The 19,454-nt window shown below is 38.5% G+C and overlaps 1 protein-coding gene across 2 annotated transcripts in view; it reads left to right on the top strand.

Moving 5' to 3' along the window:
* The first annotated feature begins 241 nt into the window (after window positions 1-241).
* ctxn1 (cortexin 1) overlaps window positions 242-19,454 on the top strand; it is a 46,320-nt gene continuing 27,107 nt past the window's right edge. For both annotated transcript variants that reach the window (XM_030132133.1, XM_030132134.1), the window contains exon 1: window positions 242-345. The gene's annotated coding sequence lies outside the window, so the exon portion shown is untranslated. The remainder of the gene's footprint in view (window positions 346-19,454) is intronic.

Genomic DNA, 19,454 nt, shown 5'->3' with positions numbered 1-19,454 from the left:
GCAGGAACAGTATGACTACAGGAAGTGACCAAAACCTGTCAAACGTACGCCATGACGGGGTCAGTTACTGTCGACAGTGGGCATTTAAGTAATGAATAATGTACAGTATGTATTCCAGTGTCGGGGCCGTGTCTCTGATTGGCCGTACGCCCAGGGGGGTGATGCCGGAGTGGGTGGGGAGCTTTAAGAGCCTGTGCCTGCCTCCCTTCGTGTCTCCGAGCAAAGCGACTCTCAGCAGCAGCAGCATCCGCGGAGGAGGAGAAGAGCCGAGCGCATCTCAAAGTTTTCGGCTGCAGCTGTTTGGACACGACGGACACGCGGGACAGTGTCTTTACGTGCATGCAGGTTTGTGCTATATCCTTCACTATTGTTTGTTACGTATGATGCGTGCATCGTCCACATCATCACAGCTGAAGAAATTAATTTGTACAGACTGTGATTTGCATGCGCTGTAGAAGACGACGTGATCAAGAGTTCCTTTATTTGTGGCAATTTGTGTGACACTTAACTGAAGTTATCCTCTTGTTTGAGACATATTATTTGATCAGTTGTTTGGCATTAAGTTTCAGCTTAACTTAAAGCCAAACCACTATTAGCTGATCAAAAGGGTGCTGCCAAAACAGAAGCACTAAACGCTTCAGTTTGGACATAAACACATGGGTGGGAGCTTCGCTAGGAAAAATGAACTGCTTGAAATAAGTCAGTTGTCAGGACGTTCTCAGGACAAAAGTGACTTTATATGTGACTTGTCAGTGCAGGTGCAACGCTGTAGGAATCCTCTAAACTACATATGATGCAGATTTTTCACTCCGTATCAATAGGTGATACTGCATCAGAATCAGGAAACATGCATGACATAGCAGCTCTGAGTCCTCTCACAAAAACTGCTTACTTTGATTTATCTGAAAGCACAAAACCACCAGGTTAAAACATCATGGACCATTGTGCCATGAAATTACTACCACAATGCCAGTGCATTTTTCTTCCCCCTTGTTTTGCCTAGAGTGTGGCCCCCTCAGAAAATGTGGACTGACTGAATGTGGTTGTGTTTTGCCTCTGAAACCCCCATAGGTCATTAGGACAGCAGATATACCTACATCCTAACAGCTTGTAGTGTGCAAGTGAATTCAATATAGAGCTGTCACTCAGAGGAAAAATCTAATTTTCCTTCTTAATGTATTTTGAATTTTGTTTGCTCTTTCAGTTCAGCTACAGATAAAACCCTGAGGTGTCTCAGGACGTTGTCAGTGCATTATGTGCCATCTGTACTCATCAACTCTGATCAGTTTTTATGTCATTTGAACCTGTTTGTGGCCTTGAGAGGTGTAGGTTTTTGGCCCATCCGTCCCTTATCATTTTCCCTCCTGGGATTCTGGTTATCTGAAATCTGTGCCAAGCGTTGGATGTAGAACAGTCCTACCTGGCCTCCGCCATCCGTACTGTCTCACATTACAGCGACAACTGGTTGAATAATTAAACATGTCTTGTTAACAGTAATGAGTAATCTGAGTTTTGGTATCGAGAATTGGAAGGGGCTGTTGAGCAGGGGAGCAGAAGTCTAGCGCTGGGCTGGGCTTTCAGATTAGAATGTAAAGGATACCGAGTGGAGAGAGCGATGCAAGAATATTACTGAGGAACATGAATGCATCTTAACGCAAAGCTACTCATATCATGTTGATGAACATGCCGTTTTTATAATTAACTATTTAAAAATGTTACAAATGGGAGATGTAATTGGTTTTTGTTTTGTTTTTTATTAATAATATCTTTCATATTTCACTTTGGTTTGTCTAAAATGTAATGACAATGGAGAAATAAAACAGTAAAGTGCATGTTAGGTAAGTAGTCACCGGGATGCAGTGTGTGGTTACTTTACTTTATTGAACACTATCACCATTACCATAGCACGCTGCATGCTATGGTAATGGTGATTGGCAGGAAGTAGTGAGTGTCATCATGTGATGACCTGTAATGAGAGGAGAGGTGGAGACGAAAGAGAAAACCAAGGTGGGTTTACCCACAAAGCCCTCCTTATAGGCTCTCATCAACATATACAGCATTACAGGAACACATTAGTGAATCAGACTGGGCACAACTGTCCTGCGGTTCCCACGTCCAAACCCTTGTATGAGCTGCACTGTCTCTAATGTAATTCCATTTCTACTCTCATACAATTAAAGTGGGTTCTACACTTTTGCACTTACATATAGTGCATGTCACAGATTTATGCTCTTTTTCCATCTGTAATTTCTAGCTTTGAGCACATCCCATACACTATCTATGAATATATCTTATAATATTATTATTCATTTCCACTACTTGTTTTATTTATTCTCGCCTTCTCTTGGTTCATTTAAAAAAAAAAAAAATTAATTCCTATTTTTCTGTTACATTTCTCAAACAAACACTAGAACACATGTGTTTCAGGCTTGTCACAACACTGAAATTTGAGTTGATGACTAATTATCATGTAGTTAGAACTGATGATGTTATTGTCTACTCTGTAAATTTTATGCAACCACTGTGAGGCTAATAATAGTTTAATTGTACTTTATGAAGTTGAACCACACACTGGGGAGAAATATAAGAATTCATATTTTGCACAGGTGGATCATAAGCAGGCTATAAGTAGAGATTAAAAACAGAGAGAGTAGGTAATTTATTGAAAATGTATTTTAACTCAAACAGGTTGTTCATCAGCTGATCAAAAGTTTAAGATCATAGGCTTAAAAAGGCAAAAATCTGCACAAATTGAGGGTTATTGGATAAAAAAGTCAAGTGGTAGATCCAAACAAATGTCACCTGTGCTGAGCCAGAAGATCTGAAGGATGTGAAGACACTGTGAAGACCTCAACCCAGGTTAAGGTCCTGACTGACGCTGACTGCAGCCTCACATCTACACATAAGCCCACATCTATGAGAGATGGGCTTAAAGTACAAAAAACATCTCCTATGATCATGTCTCCTCCTATGACACGAACTTGCCTGTTTGGACTTTACAAAGGGAGAACCAAACCTGTGACACTGAAAAGTGCAAGACCTCTCAGATGAGAGGAAATGTAACCTAGATGGTCATGATGGTTCCAATGTTACTGTCATGACCTGGAGATCCCACTGGAGGTGGAGGGGGCTCCGTCATGGTCTGGGGCAGTGGTGTAGTGGTCCCTGGAGAAGTGGGTATACTCTCAATTTTTGCTTTTTTTTTAAGTAGTCCAGAAAAACGGCCTGTTTTAGAAACAGTGGAATGTAGGCCTAAGACCACTCTGTTTAGTTTACCCAAAAATCCATCAGTGGTATTTGCCCACTATTATAAAATGATCATGACTTAAACAGGAGCAGTTTGTAGGTATTACTGATCACACTAGCAGCCTGCATGAATGTAAAATGTATTCAACATGAGGCAAACATAGGTTAACGTTAACCTTTCATATCATTAGCCTACTCACACAGTTTAACTACTGGCGACAAAATCTCTTCTCCTCTAAATGTGCAATCATATTGCCAGTAGTTTAAAACAGTGACTCATTTGGAAACCACCTTAAAACTTACCTCAGAATTATGTATTCCATCAAAGTAGGTTCTCATGATATGTGTCACTCACTTGAAAGACGTTTGTTCTACCTTTCTCATTCACATTTCCAATAATCGCACATCTTTCAATAAGATGTGGAGTGACCTGTCAATCAGCTGGGGTGGCACATATACCTGAGGTGTCCAGTCAGATTCTAGAGGTGGCCAGTGATTGTTAGCAATACAGTCGTGGAAAAAATTATTAGACCACCCTTGTTTTCTTCAGTTTCTTGTTCATTTTAATGCCTGGTTCAACTAAAGGTACATTTGTCTGTACAAATATAATGATAACAGCAAACACAGCTCATACGAGTTTAATTTCAGAGCTGATATCTATCCATTTTCCATGGTTTTCTTGATAATAACCAAAATCACTTAAGTTCTTACATCAATAGCTATGGCACTGTACTGCCAAAACAGTGCATTTAGGCATTCCATGTTTTCTTTTTTGTCTGTTTTAGTCACATGATGCACACAGGAGTTAGTACTTGATTGCATAACCATTGTTTTTGATGACTTTTAATGGTCTAATAATTTTTTCCGTGACTGTATTTTGCTTGGCATGACCTGCCCTACTCTGCCTCTGATTGGCTAATCAGTCCTCATGCCTAAAGTTAATCAATCTAATCAGTGAAGGCAGTGAGTACTAGCCAGTCAGAGGCAGAGTAGGGTGGGTCATGGCTTCACCATCCTAAGTGAAAAAATGGGAAATTTGGCTCACAGATACTACTGAATGGGGCGCATCAGGGGGATTTAGAAGTGGGTATACGCAATGCTGACTGAAAAATAAGTAGCTATATGGTATATTCTGCCATATACCCTGGACTACACCACTGGTCTAGTGCTTTTTGCTTTAGTGAAACAGTGGATCTTCAGGTTGTTATGGGGCATCAAATGCGGAGATGTTCTCGTGTTCATCCCCCTGGACTGAGGGTCCTGGTCTTTTGGTCATGACTGGGTTTAACCCACCAACCAAAACCCACCTGATGAAGGACTTCTACGGGAGAATAACATGGTTCTTTTGGAACCATCCTGTGTGCTCCCCTGATCTGAATCCCACTGAGAACATTTGGAGATGGATGGAAAGGGAAATTTACAACTGCAGACGTCAGCAGACGTGGATGGCCTTGGTGAATCCATCGTCAACACATGAAACCACATCCCCCTCAGCCTCCTGGAAACGCTCACATCAAACACACCTAAACCAATGTTTGAAGTCATCAACAAGAAGGGAGGGGTTACTCTACTGAGTCATTTTTTGACACTTTTAGCTCTGTTTTTGGGTAAACCTATGGTCTTTAACTTTTGATTAGCTGATGAACAGCCTGTCTGAGTTAAAATACAATAAATTGCCTAATCTGTACTTCTGACTCTTGTTCCAGTTTCTTCTGTTTGTATTTTGAAGCCTTATTGACGACCTGGCTATGATAAACCTTTGCAAAATGCAAATTCTTATCACTTTTTTCCGGGTCTTATGATTTCATTGAGGAGCGTATGACATGACTTATACATACAAAGCCCCTTACTGAAGCATTCAACCAAAGAACAAAATCTCAGTAAATTGGCCCAATGTTAGTTCTACATTGAAAAAAAAATTCGACACAAAGAGATGATGTCCTTAATGAACACCGATCAAAGCTGGTGAACAATCTGGAAATAATGATAAAATATGTTATTACTATTAGGCAGACAATTATCTGTACCATGTAAAAGAATCATTATTATAGTGTATAATTGCAGCATGATGATGAGGTAATAATTGTGACAGGTCTAATGTGTTGTATTTGACATAGACCGACTCTGTTTGACCAGTGAACCAGTGCCAATGTGACATTTTATGAAATTCTACTATTGACAGACATCCAATTTGAGGCTTCTCAAGTGGAATGGTAGTAATATCAAATAACAGTCCAGCAAATAATAATCTTTATAGCATTTTCAGATCTTTTCAGTTCACCTCCAGATACCAATTGATTGATTTATTAATTAAGGTATTTATTACTTTGACCTATATGTCCACCTCAAGAGTTTTCTACTTTCTCATAAAGTTAAAAAAAACTGGTTATTGTCCAAAAAAATTTGTCATATTTTTTCATGGGATGGTGATTTCACTTTCTTAATAAACTGTCAGTCTTTTCCTTTTAGAAGCTGTAGTTACTACATTGGCCTTTAAAATATCACTATTGGTCGACCTCTACTTTGCATATGCTAATAAAACAGATTTTTATTCTGACATTTTAAATCATTTATTCTCTATTGCTCACTGAGGTGCTGGCTCTATTACGTTGTTTAGGTTGGTCATCTCATTTGAAATCATCTGAGTGAAGGAAGTTAAGTCACCAAAGTGTCTTTGCATCACTCACAGCCATAATTTAAATTTCATGCTGTAATACACTTCAATACACTTCACTTCCGAAATTACTTTTTCACAAGCAGCGTACAACAGCAGAGGAATGACATGTGCATTATTTTGCATTACAATGCACCTCCCCTGAAATAATAATAGCAATGTCACACTGAGTGTAATTCAGTTTGTCTTTACTGTATAATGTGCCAACATAGCAAAGCAGGGTCATAAAAAATCTATTTGGTGTCTTAAAGAGCTTCCCCCCACATGAACACGAAATCCATCTACCAGCAGGAAGATGGTGCGGTCTTCATAGAAGTGATGGGAAGTTCGGCTATTTTCAGAGAGCCGGCTCTTTTGGCTCCCAAACGGCTCTTAATTTAGTATCACTTGTTACCTAATGTTTCAGCCTAACTGAGGATTTATGAATGGTTTATGTGTTAATAAACCCTTTTGCGTTCAGTGTTTTTTATGTGAAGCCTTATAATTGCCTCATGTGCATTTATTCTGTCACAAATGCATTCTTACTTGTATTTAATATTTGAATACAAGTTTTAATTGTACACAGAACAGGAACAGACCAGTGACACCTGGTGAAATTTTTTGGTGGGGCACAGTATGCAAGTCAGTTTGCTGATGCACTATAACCACATATCACCACTAAGATACCCCAAAGCACATGCAACACTATTTTGAAATATTAATCTAAATTAAAATAAAAATACACAGTATGTGTTTTTAGTAATTTATTTTTATGTAAATTTCACCCATCTATCCTTCAAACATGCACTCTGAGGTTCTCCTATCTCTTGTATTGATGGGAGTCTACTGCGCATGCACCATTTATAACAACAGTCTATTGTGGTAAACCAGAGCCTTTGGGTGCAGATTTTTGCCCCCCAAAGAGTGAATACGTCATATCACATGACTGCTCACTTGCCCTAAACAACTCAAAACATTTTTAAACTACACTGGAATGCAATTTTTATACATGGCAATCATGGGCTGTATCATGTGTAGCTTATTTATTTAAATATTCTTGTTTTTGTAAAATTATTTTATGTGATTCCGATCATCGTCTTCTTCATGTGAGACAGGTGGAGCAGCACCCTAGCACCCTCTATTGTCGAGCTGCCACTGGAACGGACCTAAAATCAGAACCAAATCATTCTGATGTGTCTGTGGTGGAACCTGCTATTACTGTGATTTTCATTCTACAGTGAAGGAACTGTTATTTCCAATGCCTTTTAAACTGCAGCCAGTTACTGTTTTTTGCAAGGGTCTTCAACCTTGACAAGTGAGACGATCCTGTTTGAGATGGTTTTGACTTTTTCCCACTGAATATCTTTCATCAAATATTTATACTCCATATAATCTATAGGCCTTTAATAACGGACACAAGGCCTGGGATTTATTGTCTCTCCACTCCATCTCAGCTGAGACCCTGTGACAGCTCCCACACTGAGTCTATTAATGTGTCTGGGGATTCAAGAAGAGAGAAAGAGGTGAAGCTAGTTCACTTATTGGACCGAAATCTGCAAGTGAGGAGATCAGCTGTCCTTTGTTCTTCCCCATATGTGTTTGGCCTTACCTATTGTGGTCTGTGAGGCTCAAGAACCCGGCCCTCTCCGTTGGGTACAGGAGCACCACTTCAATAAGGTGATATGTTGGTGTCTTTGGGATGACTTTCCTTCTGTGTTTAATCCATGCTCAGAAGTCCAACTGGTGGCTTCTATTGTCAGAGGGGATCAGAGCAGTCAGCAGCTCCCTGCTGAGCTGAGTTATTCTAGCTCCAATCAGCATTTTGCCCATCTCCATTGTCAAGTATTTAAAGTTTCACCCCTTAACAAAAGGTGAACAGGATTTACCAGCTGCTGGTCCTTACGCAACACAATTTGTACAAACCAATTATTTCTTAAATCCTACATACAAGGGATAATTTTTCTCATACTTTGACTTTTCCCTCTGGTATGTTATTTACAAGCAACCCACAGTGGTTGTTGTGTGATTTTGTGTGATCAGATGAAGAAATGTTGAAAATAAACATAAACCTAATTGTATTCTACTATTCATAATTAATTTATTGCAGGGCTGAACAGAATATCAAATTTGATTAATCAAGGTTTTGCCGCCTAAATTTGTGAAATATTCCTAAATTGAAAATTGAGATTCTTCTTCTGGAGAGGTGTGTTTGCTTGTTGTAATTCATTAACTATGAATGTGTTTCTTCAGTCATATATGGCACATACACTATATTGCCAAAAGTATTCGCTCACCCATCCAAATAATCAGAATCAGGTGTTCCAATCACTTCCATGGCCACAGGTGTATAAAATCAAGCACCTAGGCATGTAGACTGCTTTTACAAACATTTGTGAAAGAATGGGTCACTCTCAGGAGCTCAGTGAATTCCAGTGTGGAACTGTGATAGGATGCCATCTGTGCAACAAAGCCAGTCGTGTAATTTCCTTGCTCCTAAATTTTCCACAGTCAACTGTCAGCTGTATTATAAGAAAGTGGAAGTGTTTGGGAACGACAGCAACTCAGCCACAAAGTGGTAGGCCACGTAAACTGATGGAGCGGGGTCAGTGGATGCTGAGGCGCATAGTGCGAAGAGGTCGCCAACTTTCTGTAGAGTCAATCGCTACAGACCTCCAAACTTCATGTGGCCTTCAGATTAGCTCAAGAACGGTGCGCAGAGAGCTTCATGGAATGAGTTTCCGTGGCCGAGCAGCTGCATCCAAGCCATACATCACCAAGTGCAATGCAAAGCGCCGGATGCAGTGGTGTAAAGCACGCCGCCACTGGACTCTGGAGCAGTGGAGGCGCCTTCTCTGGAGTGACCAATCGCGCTTCTCCATCTGGCAATCTGATGGACGGGTCTGGGTTTGGCGGTCGCCAGGAGAACAATATTTGTGGGACCGCATTGTGCCAAGTGTAAAGTTTGGTGGAGGGGGGATTATGGTGTGGGGTTGTTTTTCAGGAGCTGGGCTTGGCCCCTTAGTTCCAGTGAAAGGAACTGTGAATGCTTCAGCATACCAAGACATTTTGGACAATTCCGTGCTCCCAACTTTGTGGGAACAGTTTGGAGCTGGCCCCTTCCTCTTCCAACATGACTGTGCACCAGTGCACAAAGCAAGGTCCATAAAGACATGGATGACAGAGTCTGGTGTGGATGAACTGGACTGGCCTACACAGAGTCCTGACCTCAACCCCATAGAACACCTTTGGGATGAATGAGAGCGGAGACTGAGAGCCAGGCCTTCTCGTCCAACATCAGTGTGTGACCTCACAAATGCGCTTGTGGAAGAATGGTCAAAAATTCCCATGAACACACTCCTAAACCTTGTGGACAGCCTTCCCAGAACAGTTGAAGCTGTTATAGCTGCAAAGGGTGGTCATATTTAACCCCATAGACTAGGACTGGGATGGCACTGAAATTCATATGCGAGTCAAGGCAGGTGAGCAAATACTTTTGGCAATATAGTGTAGTTTAATAAAAAAAAGAATATTTTTTAGGTTTTAGTTTAAGCTTGTAGTTTGATTAAGTCATAAATTGCACACATTAACAAATAAAAAAATCTGTAAATTTTTGTCCAAGCACTTTTTTTTAGGTCCAATTTGACACATCCAGGGCTGACTACTCTTCAGAAATATCCAATACTGGCACTAATACTTATTTTTATAAAAAATAATTTTTGTCCAAAGCACTATTTTTTTTAGGTCCTATTTGACACATCCAGAGCTGACTATTCTTCAGAAATATCCAATACTGGCACTAATACTTATTTTTATACTTAATTTCTCATTTTACCAAAAAGGAAATATAATTAGACACAAAGGTATAAATCTTTACTTATAATTTTGGTGTGTTTGCCATTTTACAAAATAAAAATAAACCCATTTACAATAACTTCAAGTTGTCTGTTAACATAATAGCATTAATAAACATAATGTGCGCACACTTGAAAACCCTCGGCCTGACTTATTAGGCGCACTACTGCCACCCAGTGGCTTGACTTATCAGTGCATGCCAAAGTTTTGGGACGGACGGACGGATGGGCAGACTGACGGTTTATTGTTTATTGTTCATTCACATATATCCAAGACAATAAAACATAATAATAATAACAATAAAAGATATGCCGGGGAAGCCAAAAACCAAAGTGGTTTATCATGGGCCACCCCAAAGACTTGAAATAAAAAAAGTATTTGCAGTGTCTAATAATGATATACAATCATAAGCAAACAAAATTAACTAAATGAAGGAAATAAGTCAAAAACAAGTACAACAAAGAAGCTATACACATCGTAAACAGTGCACGTGGAAAGAAATAAGAATCGACAAAACTATAAAACGAAACTCAGAATGAAACTAATAAGTTATCTAAGAAAAATGGTAATTAAATCAAGGAAAACAAACAGATCAGGTGAAAGTAGTGCTTGGATGTTGTATGAAATCCAATTTTAAGAGTTTTTTGAATCTGGGTAAGAACACACAGGTCTGCTGTGACTGGCTTGAATTGTTCCACATGATGGGGCCCCTATACAGTATTGTAAATAGTTTCTGATTGAATTTTGTCATAATCTGTCTTCTGCTGTCTTGTACTATGGTGATGAATGTCTGAGTTGAACCGGAAGAAGCCTTTGTATTGATCAGGTAAACATGAGCTGTTATTGACAATTTTGATGGACAAATAAGGCAATCTGAAATTTGTTGATGTCATACACAGTCATAACTTTTAAGTCGTGAAACAGACATGCTGAATGTGCTATAAAAGTAGCATTGGCTGCGATTCTGACAAAACGCTTTTGTAGTTGATAGAGTGGTTTGATAGATGTTGTGTATGTAATAGCCCAGATAATATTGCAATATGTTAAATAAGGATATATCAAACTGTAGTAAAGGGTCATAATTGTGTCTTGTGTGAGCACAGATTTAACTTTTCTAATGATTCCTATGTTTTTTGAAATTTTCTTACAAATAAAGCTAATATGATTTTTCCATGAAAGTTTTTCATCTATCAATATACCTAAAAAGTGAGTGTGAGTTACCTGATTGTTAGATTTATCATTTATGAATATTCTAGCCTTCCCTTTATTGTATTTATTGTTCCTACCTGCAAAGATAATGAAATTTGTTTTCTTGATATTAAGGGACAGTTTATTTGCCTTGAACCACTGATTCACATTATACAATTCTTTATTAATAGATGTCAATAAGGTGTCAACATTTTTATGGGACATAAATAAGTTTGCGTCGTCTGCAAATAATTTAGTAAATAATTTCTTTGATACTGATGCCAAGTTATTAACGCATATTAAAAACAAAAGGGGACCGAGAATGGATCCTTGCCACATGTTAAGACTTTCTGAGAAGAGTTGTTATTACGATTAGAGACGAACTGTTTTCTGCCAGTCAAATAGTCTTTTAACCATTGTAGGGCAGAACTGTTGAATCCATAGGTAACAAGTTTGTCATGTAGAATGTTGTGGGCAACCATATCGAAAGCTTTGGAAAGGTCGAGGAATATTCCTATAGTGTATTCATTATTTTCTAAGGATGTAGTGATTTTATCAACAAGTTGCAAAAGTGCCATGTATGTAGAATATTTTTTTCTAAATCCATATTGATGTGTGTACAAGATATTATTAGTTTCTAGGTGATTTATGATCTGTTTATAGACTATTTTCTCTAGGATTTTTGAGAAGGCTGGTAAAATAGATATTGGGCAATAATTGGTGAATACACCAGGATCGCCAGCTTTGTAAAGTGGTATAACTTTTGCTGTCTTAAGGTCTGTTGGCACGATTCCACTTATCAGAGGAGTCTTAAAAATATGTGTGATTGGATCTAAAATTTCGGGAGCTATCTGTTTTAACAGCTGGGCACTTATTCCATCTTGACCAGGGGCTGCTTTTTTTAGATTGACAATTATTTCGTGAATTTCAGTTGTGGTAGGTACTCTGAAAGAGCTTATAGAAGGGTAAGAATTTTGAAGGTATGACAAGGGAGACTGGTCACTCACATCTACTTCTTTTGCCAGAGAGGGTCCAATGTTCACAAAAAAGTCATTAAATTTGTTCACAGTGGCTTTTGGATCAGATATCTCTAATTCTCCTTCATGGAATTTGGTAGGAAGAGCATTACTTGCTTTTTTTTTTGTTAAGAATCTCATTGATTAGTTTCCAGGTGTTTCTTATATTAGTGGATGCAGCTTTAAATTGATCGTAGTAATAGTTCCTTTTGGACATACAAATCAGACTGTTAAAATTATTTCTACACGCTTTATATCTGTCTAATGTTGTTGGTGTCGGATTCTTTATATATTTCTTGTAGTCTATTTTTCCTGTTGGAGGACTTATGTGGGCCTGTTGTGAACCAAGGCCTGTCAATACCCATGTTGCGCTTTGCTGTAGTTGTTATAAGTGGGAAACAAGTATCAAAATGAGAGTTAAAAATCTGTAGGAAATTGCAATAAGCAGGATTTGCATCTGTATCTTCATATTCCCCTTCCCAGGTTTTGTTAGATAAAGCATATTTAAATCTATTGATATTTTCCCTACTAAATTTTCGGTGCCTGTGTTTTTCACATTCTGTTTTCTTATCTGTATTATGTGCATTTTGTGTGATATAGAATATTGGAAGGTGATCGGAGATATCTATAACTAGCAGTGGCGGCTGCTCGTCTTTCAGACAGGAGAAGCTCATTGTCGGCTTACATAAAAAAAAAATTGTCAAGTTATTTAAACATAAATTCAGCTCTCCGTTCCTTTTTAAGAAAATGGTCAGTGACCTTATCGTACCAAGTAGGCGTCTTTTCCTTTTCCAGGGACTGGACCAGTGTCCTCTGAATGTCCAGCAGAGCTGGGCTGCTTAGACTGCCTTGGCCCATTGTGTTGTGGGTGTAAGACTTCAGCCTTTTTAAACAAGAGATGCTCCTTTCACTCCGACCTAGCCGACAGTTTGATTGATTTAACTATCTACAAAATGATATTAAACTCAAACAAGAAATGATTAAATTATGGAACTGAAACAAGAAAACAGTGAAATTATGTTAAATTGAAACAAGGAAGTACAATGAGTGGGTTTTATTTACAGTGCAAGAAATGAACGAGTAATTTCGTAGTGGTTTCTCTTGATTTCACAGCAGAATGCGCAGCGGTATTAAACTGAACTGTGTCAGTGAAGGAACAGATCTGAAAACAGCTGTCAATCAAACGGGATTCAGCCTTTCGACTGATCCTCCAATCAGCACGTGGGATTCTGGCGTCCAGCCCGGCCGAGCTCCGCCCACAGCTCCATTCACCCCCAGAGACACCCGGCGTCCGGGGGTGGGACAACATCGTGGCATTTATCCAAATTACCGTCCAGTTTTGAGGCAATGAAAAAAACTGTTCCACTCAGTCCCATTGAAGCCCATAGACACCCGCAGTCTATGGACAAATGCACTGAGCAAAGATTGAATGAGAAAACAGAGACACGGGAATGTATGAGAAGTAAACAACATCGCGTCCGTTGATTTGTGATAAAGCTGATTCTGAACGAACTCATCTTTAAGATGAACGTGTTCTAACACATTTGTAGTCAATAAAATGTCAACACAACCGAACAAATTTAACCATTTAATTTTCGTAATTTTAGGGGAAGCCGGGCCTCCCTTGCAGTCTATGAGAAATCACCACTGATAACTAGTAAACCTGATGTGAGTTTGATAGAGAGTTCTTCATAATATTATTACCTCCGCCAAGGAGGTTATGTTTTTGCCAGGGTTTGTTTGTCTGTTTGTTTGTCTGTCCGTTAGTGTGCAACATAACTCAAAAAGTTATGGACAGATTTTGATGAAATTTTCAGAGTTTGTTGGAAATGGGATAAGGAAGAAATGATGAACTTTTGGGGGTGATCGGGGGTGGGGGGGCCCACGGGGGGGCCCACTGATCAGCCTTGGCGGAGGTCTGCGCTCTCCGAGTGCTTCTAGTCTATTAATGTTGCTGATTTGTCTGTGATTCTTGATGGTTTGGTAATAGTTGGGTAAAGGTTGCATAAATATAATGTATTTAGAAAGTCTGCCGTTAATGAATGATTTTCACTTTTCAAAAGGTCAAGATTGAAATCACCAAGTATGTAACAGTTTTTGACTTCCTTAACAATGAAATCTAAAACCGCCGTCATACTCAGATATAAAGTTTTTTTATATCTGAGTTTGGAGGACGATATACGCAGCCAATTTTGGTATTTTTTTCCGTTGTGGATGAAGTTGAGGGAATTTCAATAAAGACTGATTCAGATTCATCTTCCACTACTTGTACGGTGAGATCCTTTCACTCTATATATTTTAGGGTCTTGTGTATAAGGATAGACAACCCCCCACCCATTCTCATCGATCTACAGCTGTGAACAGAAGTGTAGTTAAGTATATCCTACAGATGCAGAGTAGGATCTTGTAACCATGTTTCAGTGAGACCAGTAACTGAAAATTCATGGTGGAGGGTGGACAGGTAATGTATGAGATAGTTGTGGTTACAGGGAAGGCTTCTGATATTGAGATGTAAAATTGAGAATGAATTCTGGGATAGTGACGGTTGACCAACTGATGACAATACCCTGTGGCCAGTGTGGCTGAGGGTAAAAATGAGTAAAGGTCATTCCTACAGGCTGCATGCGCTGGCAGTGATGAGGTTTTATGCCACTGAAATTTAGTTATTTTTAATATTCTGTGACACTGATCATCAACTACTGGCCCCTGGACTGAAAAACATTAAGAAAAAAATAAAGTACAAATTATCTTTCATTATCTTTTAGATTATTAGTAACAAAAACAAACACAATCTGTGCAATATTTTATCACCAATCAGAGCACTGCATGATAGTGTTAAAGAAACTGTTAAATGAGATGTACTCTGCAATTACTTTTAATTCCTATGCTCACCAATGTGCATGGTGCATTCGGATGCGGTTTGTAAATCCTGAAATCTACCTGGCTTTGTTCAGTAAACCACAGTGCATTCAAGCTCTTGTAAATTCAGAAACAGCAAGATTATATTTGTTCTTAAGAAATTTTAAAAGGTATAGAGTTACATCTGTTCTTCTGGTATAGCATTTTAAATAATTACTTGCTAAAGTCAGACTAATGTACCATTCGTTCATTTGCTGCTGCGGCATTGTGTAATAATTAGATATCAAATTCAATACCAAGACATTTTGAAAAAAACAAAAAAACAGATTTGCTTGTCTGGATATTTATGTCAGTCACAGACAATAGGTAAGATTACAGTTTAAAGTTGTATTTAGATGTCATTATTTAAAGACAAGGCTGGCACAGATTCTCCCAAATACAGTAGATGTTTTTGACAGACGTAGAGGCTCACCCTGCAATCTTACGCATATGTTTTTTTCTTGTCCAGTCCTGACAATTTTTTGGCAAGTTTATTTCAACACCGTGTTCAAGGTATTCACAAAAACTATTGACACTTCACCACACATGGTATTTTTTCTCCTTCTGTTGGGTTCTGAAGATTCTGTTGGGTTTCTGTAAATTGACTTGAGAGTCTGGTTTTGACTGGCTTGATATGTAAAGTGTCATGAGATAACTTTTGTTATGATTTGGCGCTATATAAATAAAATTTGTTTGTTTGATTGATTGATTTTTGGTCTTTTGGAAAAGTATACCCGATACTCTACTAAAAAATTGGAAGAATAGCTTTTACCTCTGTAATTGCTAAATACCTCCTCCTTAACTGAAAATCCATAGCAGCTCCTTCTAGCACTCAATAGATTATCAAGGTTATGTTCTTTTTAATGTAGAGAAAATTAGAAATGGCAACAATTTCTGGATTTATTTGTGACAATGTAACCCCCCCCCCCCCCCCTTTTTTTTTTTTTTTTCAATTTTTAAAATTTTTTTCTTGTGTTTATATGACCAGTTTAATTATTTTATGCAGACTATGTTACGCATTCTTATCATTGTATTGTCTATCACAGAGCCTTCAATATAAAAAGAGTTGTGACACTTCCATGAACTCCCGTTGTAAAAAATGGTGGACGAAATAGGGACTTACTTCTGGGTTCTGGAGGGGCCAATAGTTCCTACATTGGGTGTAGCGGCATCGGAACACATTAATTTCAACTGCAGCTGATCTAGCAATTCCAGCGCCAAGTTAATAAGATATCTTCATCTTTCAAATTATTGAGTGTATTTCCTGTATTAGTGGACAATTATGTTGTAAATTCTGTTTTCTTTGGTATGTGTTAGTATTTGTATAAATTTATATCTTAAACAATTTTTATGTTTGATTTTCAGCTGTAGCCCTATAGTTAGCTAGCTTGACCATGCCAGCTGTTGAGATTTAACCACTACAACCACAAATTATGGAGTTTTTAAGATAAGGTAACGTTAGTACAAATGTTGTTCTCAGTGGGTTTTATTTTAGTTGTTTTGCTGAACCTGCTGGTGTTTGGTTAAGTTTGTCAGCTGAGGTAATGTACTAATTAGGAGGAGAGTTGCTGTAGAGCTGAGCTCTGCCAATAAAAGTTCATTTAAGTTATTATTCTTGAGTTAAAGGAGGTGAAACTTCTTTAACTTGGTGTTTGTAATGTCTGACTCATCCTATAAGAATTCTGTTGAGTTTTGAGTTTGGTAATGTTGAGTTTTTAATGAGTTTAGTGTTCGTGCTAATGCTAGCATGCTAAGTTAGCCGCTATACTATCTGCTAGTTAATGCCATTATTGTGTGTCTTATGAGGAGAGCAGAGCTAGGCAGGCACATAGTATTCACACAGCTAAGCACTGTTTTCTACTTGTACCACAGTCCTATAATAGTAAACTTTAAAATGTCTCCCTAAAATCTCCTTACCAGTACAGTACAATTGCAGAATGAATGAACTTGTAAAGTTAGCACCACTCACATAAGTAGCCTACCTAAGCTAACACCAACCTTTCCCCCAAAATTTAAGTTTTCAAAGTAATAATTGCAGTCCTTTCAGTGGTCAACCGCACTACTCAAAAGCATAACTTGCACAACAATACATACAGTAGTGCAACAACGGTTGTGTGTGGTTTATTTTGAGATTTACCATGCTCACTACTGTTTGTCCCACAGAATAACCTGACAGTGCTTGGTTTGCTTGGAAAAATTCAGGCCTACATGAGCCACGTGAGCATCAAAGCATGTCACAACTCTTGTTACAGGGCTCTGGTCTATCTTTTCTTTTCTTTCTTTTTTTTTTTTGTAATCGTTATTTGTTCCTAAAAATATGCAAATCTAAATCTAATGGTGTGTACAAACATGTTTAATACTGACATCAGTATGCCCTGGTATATGTAAGTGCCTTTGTTCCTCTTGTATACACATCAATAAAAATATGAAACAAAGACAATAGGTTAGATTGAACTTTTCAAATATATTTGATGAGCCCTACTCTGTAGGGCTCTGTAAATTTCGAAGAAATTTGGCCATTGCCATAGAAGTATTAAAGTTAAGTGTTCAGCTAGACACAGCTGGAAGCACTCGGGTCTTGATCATGACTATGCATATAATTTACACAGCTTTTGAAGGTGCAAGTATTTAATGAACCTGACGCGGTATCCACAAACAAAACAGTACATTGAGAGGTGAAGTGATGGGTGTGGACCTTTTCTCTTTTTTTTTTCAATTGCTTATTGAAACAGATGTTTGACACTCTGTCTTACAGTTGCCATAATGTTCCAGGTCATTTCCCTTCAGTGTCCACAGCAAAGTTTGAATGTTTTAATGCTGACTCTGAGTCCTGCCACCTTGGTTTGAGTTGTGTTGTGTGGGCAGGGCATGTAAAATATATGGGCTTCATCGTGGACTGCTTGAGTGGCTACACAGGGTCTGTTCTGTCTCAGTGGACTTGACAGAACCGCTGCTTGATGGAAGGAAAGTGCTGTCTTCTGACTTTAAGAGTGCTGACATCTTCATATATCCCCCCTTCATGCCCCCACCCGAGTTACTTCCATCCCTCCCAAATCTCATCTTTGTTTTTCAGGGATTTTTTTTTTTTTTTATTATTCCCCCTCCTCTTGGTGCCACCTCCCATGCATCTGACTGATGCCACCTGACCCTTTGTGCTCCCTGGGCATCCTCAACTCTCTGCTCTGTCTGAATGCAGACATGAATCAGAGGAATTACTATTCTGCTTGTGACCTTTCCTCCCTGCTTCCCTCCCTCTCTCTGGCTCCGGCTCTGCTTTCTCTTCAGCCTGTTTCCTTATTTTCTTACCTCATCTTTCATCTGACCACCCCTTATCTCATCACCAGCTACTATAGTGACAGCAACGGGGGGTCTTTCAAGGTCAGCTACAGGCTCATCTTCTCAGACATGTATATCATTTGTTTGTTCTTTCTACTTCTTCTGAGCTAACGTGGAATTATATTTCTCATAAAACTTAAGCATTTATCTTCCAGCACTTTTTTGTTTGCTGTCCAACTTACTTAGTGTATATCTGCATATTCATCATCTCACAGCTGACCTGCCACCACTTGTGGAGGAGTCTGCCTTCATCCTCATTATTGTCTGAATATTTCATGTGTATGATTTGTGAATTAAAAATAGACTGCAGGTAGATATGATGGAGCTGACATTTATTCACCTTGACTTGTGAAACAGAAAGGAGTTTAGAAGAAAGTGGAGGGATTGAAGCAAGCGACAGCAACGGGGGAAGTGCAGTAATGTCCAGATGGAAATGATGGTCAGATGTGACAGAACTGATGAAGGTGGTGAACAGGAGGGAAGAAAAACATGGTTACTTTCAGTCAGTGTCAGTTCAGTCAGATGACTGCAAGTGCCAAAGGTGTTTGGGCCTCTGTGGCTTTTAGGGAGCCCTGCAGTGCCATGAAACAGAGAAAAATAAAACAAATTATATCCAGCCCTCACAAAGTCAGAACTGAGTCACAAAAAGGTTGAATCTGCATTAAGCCTTTTACATCGCATATGTTTGTCCACATTATTGAGACAGACTCAAATTTCAAAGTGAGATATTCCACAGGCTCAAATAAGCATCTTGATAACAATACCCCAAAAATAATAACAATAACAGTAATTCAAAAATAATAACAATGGTTGTCTATGTAGTGTAGAAATTGGAATCCTCAAATTTCTCAAATAGCATAATACACACTGTATAGTCATCACTGTAAAGCTCTTATTCTCCTTGACTATATACTACAACTGTTAGCCCAATAACTAACAGTTCAGAATCATGTTTACTGACATGTAGGTAAGCAGGGTTCACATTACTAGGAATTTGCTTCAGTGGTTTGGTGCATATATAGAACATGGAGTAGGTATGAAACATGCAGTAAAATATAAAATAATTAAAAAAGTAAGAGAGAGTTATAGTGGACTATCAAATTTTACAATATACAATGTGGACAAAACCAATAGGTTTCGTGACGTATAATGGTACTGGTTATGGTTCTGTTCAGATAGTGCAAGAAGTTGTCCTATGACCTCCTCAAAAACTGTCATAACTAAAAGGTCGAATATGCTGACTAACATGTATTCTAATAATCAAC

Source organism: Sphaeramia orbicularis, chromosome 4 (genome assembly GCF_902148855.1).
Source record: "Sphaeramia orbicularis chromosome 4, fSphaOr1.1, whole genome shotgun sequence".
Classification (NCBI taxonomy): domain Eukaryota; kingdom Metazoa; phylum Chordata; class Actinopteri; order Kurtiformes; family Apogonidae; genus Sphaeramia; species Sphaeramia orbicularis.
The sequence above is the reverse complement of the archived record's forward strand: the minus strand, read 5'-3'. Positions and strand labels throughout refer to the sequence as shown.